Source organism: Paralichthys olivaceus, chromosome 1, assembly GCF_024713975.1.
Source record: "Paralichthys olivaceus isolate ysfri-2021 chromosome 1, ASM2471397v2, whole genome shotgun sequence".
In the NCBI taxonomy this organism is placed as follows: domain Eukaryota; kingdom Metazoa; phylum Chordata; class Actinopteri; order Pleuronectiformes; family Paralichthyidae; genus Paralichthys; species Paralichthys olivaceus.
In genome coordinates this window covers 13,181,261-13,189,031 of record NC_091093.1, presented here as the reverse complement: position 1 = coordinate 13,189,031, position 7,771 = coordinate 13,181,261, and positions in this window count along the sequence as shown.

Sequence of the window (7,771 nt, the reverse complement as noted above, 5' to 3'; positions counted from 1 at the left end):
TAGTCCTGGGGTCCCTATGGTAGGACTCTTGGCCCACCCCCTAAAAAGTGTGTAATTGGGTGGGGGGAGATACAGTGCCTGGGGAACCTGCTGGCCCAAAGGCAGGTGCGCCCCCAGCTAGATAAGTCCATCGCCATTACCGGCTGCCTGAGGCCCAGATTTAAAAATGATGTTCGGTGGTTCACGTGGTTGGGTGGCCTCTGGCTGTGAGGGCTTCATTCTCAACTTTTTGCTGTAGAGCAGTCCCCTGACTGATTGGACTGGAGATCCAGTTCACTAAACAGAGCAGAGCCAGCAGGCATTTAGGAAGGTTAAAATGTCCGACTGGTGAACTGCTGTAAACTTTGTTCTCTTGTTAAACCCCTTTTCCACTGGTCAGAAAAGCCACTAAAACCCACTAAGGCCATTGTCTGCTACTGGGAATAGACACAATCAACATTCACTCTTGGGTCTAATAACTGTGCAGTAGACACAGGTTTTTATCAGCTCCTGCTCCGATCGGCAGTGATGGAAACGAGCTGAGAGAGTGTGTACGTTTTGGGCCTGTTTGTGATGTCAAACATGATGCATCAGGGTGAAAGAACAAAGAGAGAGACAAACTCCTCTACAGACAGTGGGAAAGGAGTCAATCTCCTTTTTGTGTTGTGTTTATCTGCATTTAAACAACCCGTGTAAACCTGCTAATTCTTTTGTAAAAGAGGTGTCATAGACGGATTGATGGGAGCCACCATTAAGGAACAACAAAGCTTTCACTATTAATTGGGTTAATGTTTCTCACTGCAATGGGTTTGGAATCATGTTGTTGCCCTCCTGTCCCTCAACCATCCATCCATCCTTAATCCATTGAGGATCACGGAGGGAGATGGAGCCAATCCCAGGTGACATTGGGTGAGAGGCAGGGTACACAGTGGTCAGGTCGCCAGGGCCAACATACAGAGAAAAGCAACCATTCACACTCATTTTCATACCTACTGTCAATTTAGAGTCTCATATTAAGTGCAAGTCTTTGGACTGTGGGCTCCAGCTCCCTCCAATGAATAGTGAAAGCTTTGTTGTTCCTTAATTTGGACTGTGGGAGGAAGCCTATGATAACACAGGAAGAACATGCAAACTCCACACCAACCAGGATCCAAACTGGCCCCCCATCTATTTTGCATTAGCCTAAGTATCACAATAAAGATATGATGATGGAAAACATAATCAGTCGTGTATCAGAAGTTCTTCAACTCAGGATTATAGTGTTTACTGTAGACATGATGGAAATCCTGTGCATTTCTCTGTATAGTCTAATACTTCTTCAGTCCTTGGGAAGCTACACATCTCCAGAGGAGGCTGAGCACAAGTTAAGAAGCGTGCATAAAGGAACTTTGACAATAGCAACATATGTAGGTACAGATGTTCACACAAGAAGATATTCAATGAATCATTAAGTCGCTCCACATGTCACTGCCTCAAATAAACAAGGTCCAATGTATCCGAGCCAGTGCACGTTCCTGTGTGTGCGTGCATGCATGAGTGTGTGTGTCCCTGTTTGTGTGTCAGGGCTGATTGCTCTTGACTTCATTAATCTCTGCAGTGTGGTTATGATTAGTTCTCTGAGGCATGCCAAAGGACATCTGACACACACGCGCGTGCTCACACACTCACTGTCAGGTCCGGCCGCCTCTCCAGCCGATCTCTCTCACAGTCCAATTAGCTGCGAGGAAAGAGACATGGACCGGCTCCTGTGGTTTACAGGTCACACACACCACACATACGCATGCTAAAGGTTTGTTACACTACACACAGGAGCAACAAACGTGTGTGTCTGTGTGTGTGTGTTTCATAATTGCAGCCAAAACAACTGGGTGGTTTGTGCAAAGTTGTGCTCCAGGAATGAGATTTAAAAAAAGAGTTTAAAAAAAGAATGATGATGTCATTGGCTTTTGTTTTTCACTGGAGCAGAACACAGTTACCAACTGTTATTTATCTGGTTTTATTATGAATTAGCTACAGGGGAGAAAAACAGGGAGAACAATAACGGCCATATACATCACTTGTCACTACACTTTGGTTCAACCCTCAGGAGCAAGCCCACTGTCGCCACAATGTTACACAAACTAACACAGTAACAAAACTACCTAGTAGAGTTAAGGTTGGAGAATGGCCATGGCTTAGGTTTAGGTATAAAACAACTAGTTTGGTTATGTTAAGAGGTTTGGATCAAAATGGAGTAAGATTAGACCCTTGTTGGCATGGTTACAATAATAACCAAGCAGTTGAGGTTGTGAAACAACACACACACACACACGCACACACACACACACACACACACACACACACACAGACACACACACACACAGTCAAAATAAGTGTAGGTGACCAGTTTTAAGGTGGTAGTTGTGGTCAGTGCAGATATTTCAGCAAATAAAAGATCTTTAAATATTAAATATTATTATTTATACAAACAAGTATTAATTTAGGAATGATTTATCTATTATTTAGGAATGATCTCAGTGTCACATTTGATGGTTCATTTACATCAAAGAGAACATAAAATAAAAAAAATTCATTTCATTTCTGAATGTTGGTTTCACATGGGAAATTAACAGAAGTCTTCTCTGGAAAGTCCTATGTTTCATCAACCCTTCCCCTCCCCTGTGCACTTTTTCGGTCTTGATACTCAGTCACCTGATGGTGCCCCCCTCATAATTACTGTGGGTGCTAGAGGTGGCCCTAAAAAATAAAATTGTGACTATATGATAAGCTACACAGACGATCTGTGTGGTTGTTTTCCACAGGAGGAAAATCCCACAAGAAACAAAGAGACTGAGGTTCTATGTTCAAAGAAACAGAGAAAGAGATGGTGCCACACATTGAAAAGCCTGGGCAGACAAAGATAAAGCTGGTGTGCAATGCAAACCAGACAGAGCTCACAAAAGATAGACAGGAATCAGAACAAGAGAGCAAGAGATGAACGTATTAGCAGATGGGTGTGGGGTAGATGAAAAGAACAACTGAAGTGTAAGTGGTGAAGTGCTACAGAGACAGAGAAGATGGAAAATCCTCAGATGCATGCCTACTCCCTGCCATGATCAGAGTATGCACTGGATGATTTATTTTCTCCCTGCAATATTGAGTCCATGGAGGAAAAAAATCTACATTCCATTAAACTACTGAGGATTTTATTTTGAAAGGAGAACGTGATCGCTGGTGTGGATGTGTGGGGTGAAGGAATGGACATATGATGTGGCGACCATACCACAAGAAATATCTTCCCTCATCTTTCTCTTCTTCTTTTTGGTTGCTATTACATTCTTCTCTTCTCCCTCTTTTGTGTAGAGAGTATAATAAAATAAAGAAAGTGAAAACAAAAATTGTTGTTTGTCTCTCCTGACCGATTCAGCATTCTTCCACCAAGTTGCATTGAAAACTGTTCAGTGGTTTTTGTGTAATCTTGCTTACAAACAAATAAACGGACCGGGCCGAAATCATAACCTCTTCAGAGAAATATTAAGAGAGAGAGAGTCTTATTTACTAATCATTAATTTCTGATCATAGTCTCTATATGATGCTAACTGCGTAATCACACTTGTTACAAAGCAAACTTGGACACCATCCTTGAAATTCTCTAAAATGCACTTTGTATTTCAGGATGGATTTTGAATACTTTTGAGAATATACCAATAAAAAAAATATATCTGTGTGTTTGCAGGTTTCATGGTGACAAGATTTGTGAGATGGTGTGAGATACTGGAGATGTTGTAATTTCATCTGTTAATGATCCCTATTTTGACATCACTACAATTAGATTTTTTTCAAATCCAATTTATTTTTGTAATTCTTGCTTTGACCCTCCACACAGAAAACACATTGCCACGGATGAATCTGTGTGTGTGTGTGTCAACACAGACAACAAAATGACAAATTGTTGAGAGGAAGAATGAGAAGAGTAATGATGGAACAATGATGCCACATGTGTACTGTAGCCTGTGTGTTTGTGTCAGTGTGTGTGCACGTATATCTGTGTGTGTGTGTGTGTGTGTGTGTGTGTGTGTCTGTATGTGTGTGTGTGTGCGGTGATGAATCTCTCATTGTGACAGTGGGGCCGGCAGCAGCGAATGTCCTTCTGGGTGGGACACACACACACACACACGCACACGCACACACATTCACAGAGACACACACACACACTGAGACACGCATACACAGATGGAAACGACCACACTAATGGATCACCCCTGTCTGCACGCAATCCGCCACAAATAATGATGAACCACCCCTGCATTAAACTATTTTACACAATGCTCAATTCATTATTTCTCTCTCTCTCTCTCTCTCTCTCTCTCTCTCTCTCTTCCTCCCTCTCTCCCTCTCTCTGTGGGTAAAGGTGAGCTAATAAAGGTATGATATTTCTCCTCTACTGGCACAATCATAGTTTTTATCCATTAGTAGGATATTAGGGTGGGGAATGAGGAAGGGAGGGGATGAGTTGGAGAGGGGAAAAAGAGATGGCTTCAAATTTGTTTAAAAGCATTGCCACTGTAAAAAGTAACAGCAGCCCCAGGTGGGAAGTATGAAGGAGCAATTTGCATAGTTTTGGTAAGAAGACCAGGACTATACCCTCAGGCCTTTGTGAGCTCTAGGTGAGCCTCTCATTCTGGTTCTATCCATATTCTCTCTAACATCAGCTCACATTGGAAGAGCTTTAATGTCTGTGGTGCAGGGGAAATTTTAAATGTCTCGAAAAACAAATGCATTTATCATAAAGTAAATAAGATTCAGTAACAGTGGGTTTCAGCAGACACTAAACCCAATTTAGAGAAACAAAGATGGTGCAGCCATCTTTTGCATTTGTTCCTGTTGTTAAGTTTCAAATAAGCATTAAGGTATTTTTCCAGATGAATATGAAGTTATCTAATAACTCACATAACTTGTTTTTAAATGTAGTGAGACACATCTGACTGTGACCTTACAGGAGCTGCTCTTTTTTAGAATTTGTGCATCAATAGAGATAACACAAACAACAACACATATTTCACCTCTTTTATAAAATGACAAATTCATCCACAATGATGTTAAAATGTATACAGTCAGTTTCTGGGATAGGAATTTAAACTGGCATAATTTTGGCATATTTACAGTAAAATGATGGAGATAGATGATAAAATAAAAGAGAAGGTAGACCAAAATGTTTGAGTTTTATTTGATTTGGATTTTTTAACTTTGCGGATGAGCTGAGAGACTTAAAGATGAATATGTTCCTAGAATAATATAATGATGTAACCTGTCAACTATGTCCTTAATCACAACTCTTTGCTTTGTTGTGGGGTTTTTTTCTTCTTAATATAAATAAAATAAAATATATTGGACCTAATATATCAGTAATCAAAAGGACAGGATTAAACATATTTACAAGGTTTATTAGTGAAATTTGTCACCAAATACACACAAATATTGAATTTTTTTCACAAAATCTAAATAGTGTGTGTTTCATTATGTGCAGTGTATCAGGCTGTTAAACGGTTTAACAATAGGTGAGAGAATTATTTGACAATAGCTGATACATGCCTCCTTTTTTGCTGCTTCACTTTGCTCAGTGTGGGAGAGAAGAGAAGAAAGAGTCATTATGGATTTCAATTAAGTGATCCCTGGGCAAAGAGGGATGCGTCAGAGTGGGGGAATTAATGTGCTGCGGACAGATGTTTAATAATAATGGCCGAACTGGCCCTGCCGAGAAACACACATTCCATCCGCCGCACCCCACTGTGGCTGTAGGAACACACACACACACACACACACACACACACACACACACACACACACACACACACACACACACACACACACACACACACACACACACACACACAGGCCCACATATGCAGACACTAACATATAATCACTCATACACTGACACACACAATAATGATTCATACACAGACAGAGCGATCCACACACACCCACATGCACTCACATGCACACACACACACACATTCACTCATAGACACTGGTGTCACCACTGGCACTGGCATGTGTTTGTGTCTGTGTGTGCGAGTGTGTGCGAGTGTGTGCGAGTGTGTGTGTGTGTGTGTGTGTGTGTGCACGTGTGTGTGTGTGTCTTTATGACCAGTGCTGGCCACAGCGCATATGGCCCTCATTTAGGAACAATGGGCATTGAGAATGACTGGTTGGATGAGCTTCCTGACTGTGAGAGGTGACTGGAAGCATGTTAAATGACATGCCCCGTATGGAGAGATGGAACGAGAGAGAGAAAGAGAGAGAGAGAGAGAGAGAGAGAGAGAGGGAGGGTTTACATGAATAATCTCGTTTAAGGAATTATTGCCTCACTGAGCAACAAAAATGTTTTGACTGAGGAGGGGATTGGAAAAAAGAGGGAACAGTAGAGTGGCAGAAGAAGAAGATATCAGAAGTAGTGACGTGTTTGAGGAATGTGTGTACAAGTGTGGAGGGATGTGGAGAGGATGATGGTCGGGCTGGGTCTAGAAGTGGGTCATTAGACAGAGTGTAAACAGCGTGTCTTTTTATAAAGTGCTCTCACTCGTTGTTCTGTGTTGTTCTCGCACAGACACACACCTGGTGACACCTAATCAGTGTTGTGGCAGGACGAATGGCTTCCAGCCCTCCTTACTGTCTTGTCAAAAACAACACTTCCCTAAGACTCTCTCTGTCTCTCTCTATCTCTCACTCACATACACGCCTGTCACAACAACATTTCTCCGGTAATTACCAGGGTGGCCTCTCTCCTGCTGGCCCTCGATGGATGGGCCGAGCCACCACGGGTCCACCCCTCCAGCCATAACTCTACTGAGGACGTCTGCCGACCGCTCCTCACCGCTGTGGTGGCCCTCAGACGGCAAATTGGCCTCAGAGAAAGACAAAATACGATTTTCTACAAACGCAGAGGCTCACAGAGGAGCAGGCAAACCTGTGTACAGACATGAAAGAGCACAGACAGATACACACTCACGGGAAACACTCATTCACTTTCGTTTTTTCCTGTCTTGAGGGAGTAATCTATAATGCAGACAGACTTTTCCTCTGACCATTGGCCAGACAGATATCTTTTCTTGCACAGATACAAAAGTCCACACACACACACACACACACACTGCTGAGGCGATCATTTTGACAGGTGAATATGGCTGACGAAGAGTAGAGTAGTGAAGACGAAGGGGAAATGGAGGCAGGAAGAGTGGGGAGAAATAAACTGATAACTGAATGATGAAGGGCGATAACGTCAAGTAAAGGGGGAAAATAGATGGAGGGATGGACGGAACGAGTGAAGGCAGCTGGCAGATCAATACACAGATCCACAATCTGCATCCAGAGTGCAGGCATTTTTTTAAAGTGTCTTTTCTGGGATTTTTTTTCCTTCTATCTTTTTACTATTAGCAGTGTATTCCTGCCTCAGTACAGATGACTGTGTGCAGTGATGGAGGAAAATCTAAGGTCAAAATAAACACATTTCCATTTCTTGCAGCGATAAATACATCTGAACATGTAAGGACACTGAAAGCCTTTTTGTAATCAAATAATTTTGGTGTTTAGGATTTATCGTGATAAATGAAATAAAGTAAGTTAAAATATAGAAGTAAATTAATTGTATTTTTTGTTTATGATGCAAATAAATAGAAATGGAACTGTCCCATGCTTTATGGTTGTCAATGTCATCCTTTGGAATTGTCCATTTGTCACATTTTTTATATTGTGCACTTTTTAAAGTAGATTCATTATTATTATTATTCCTATTTTTTCTTTTTCTTATCAA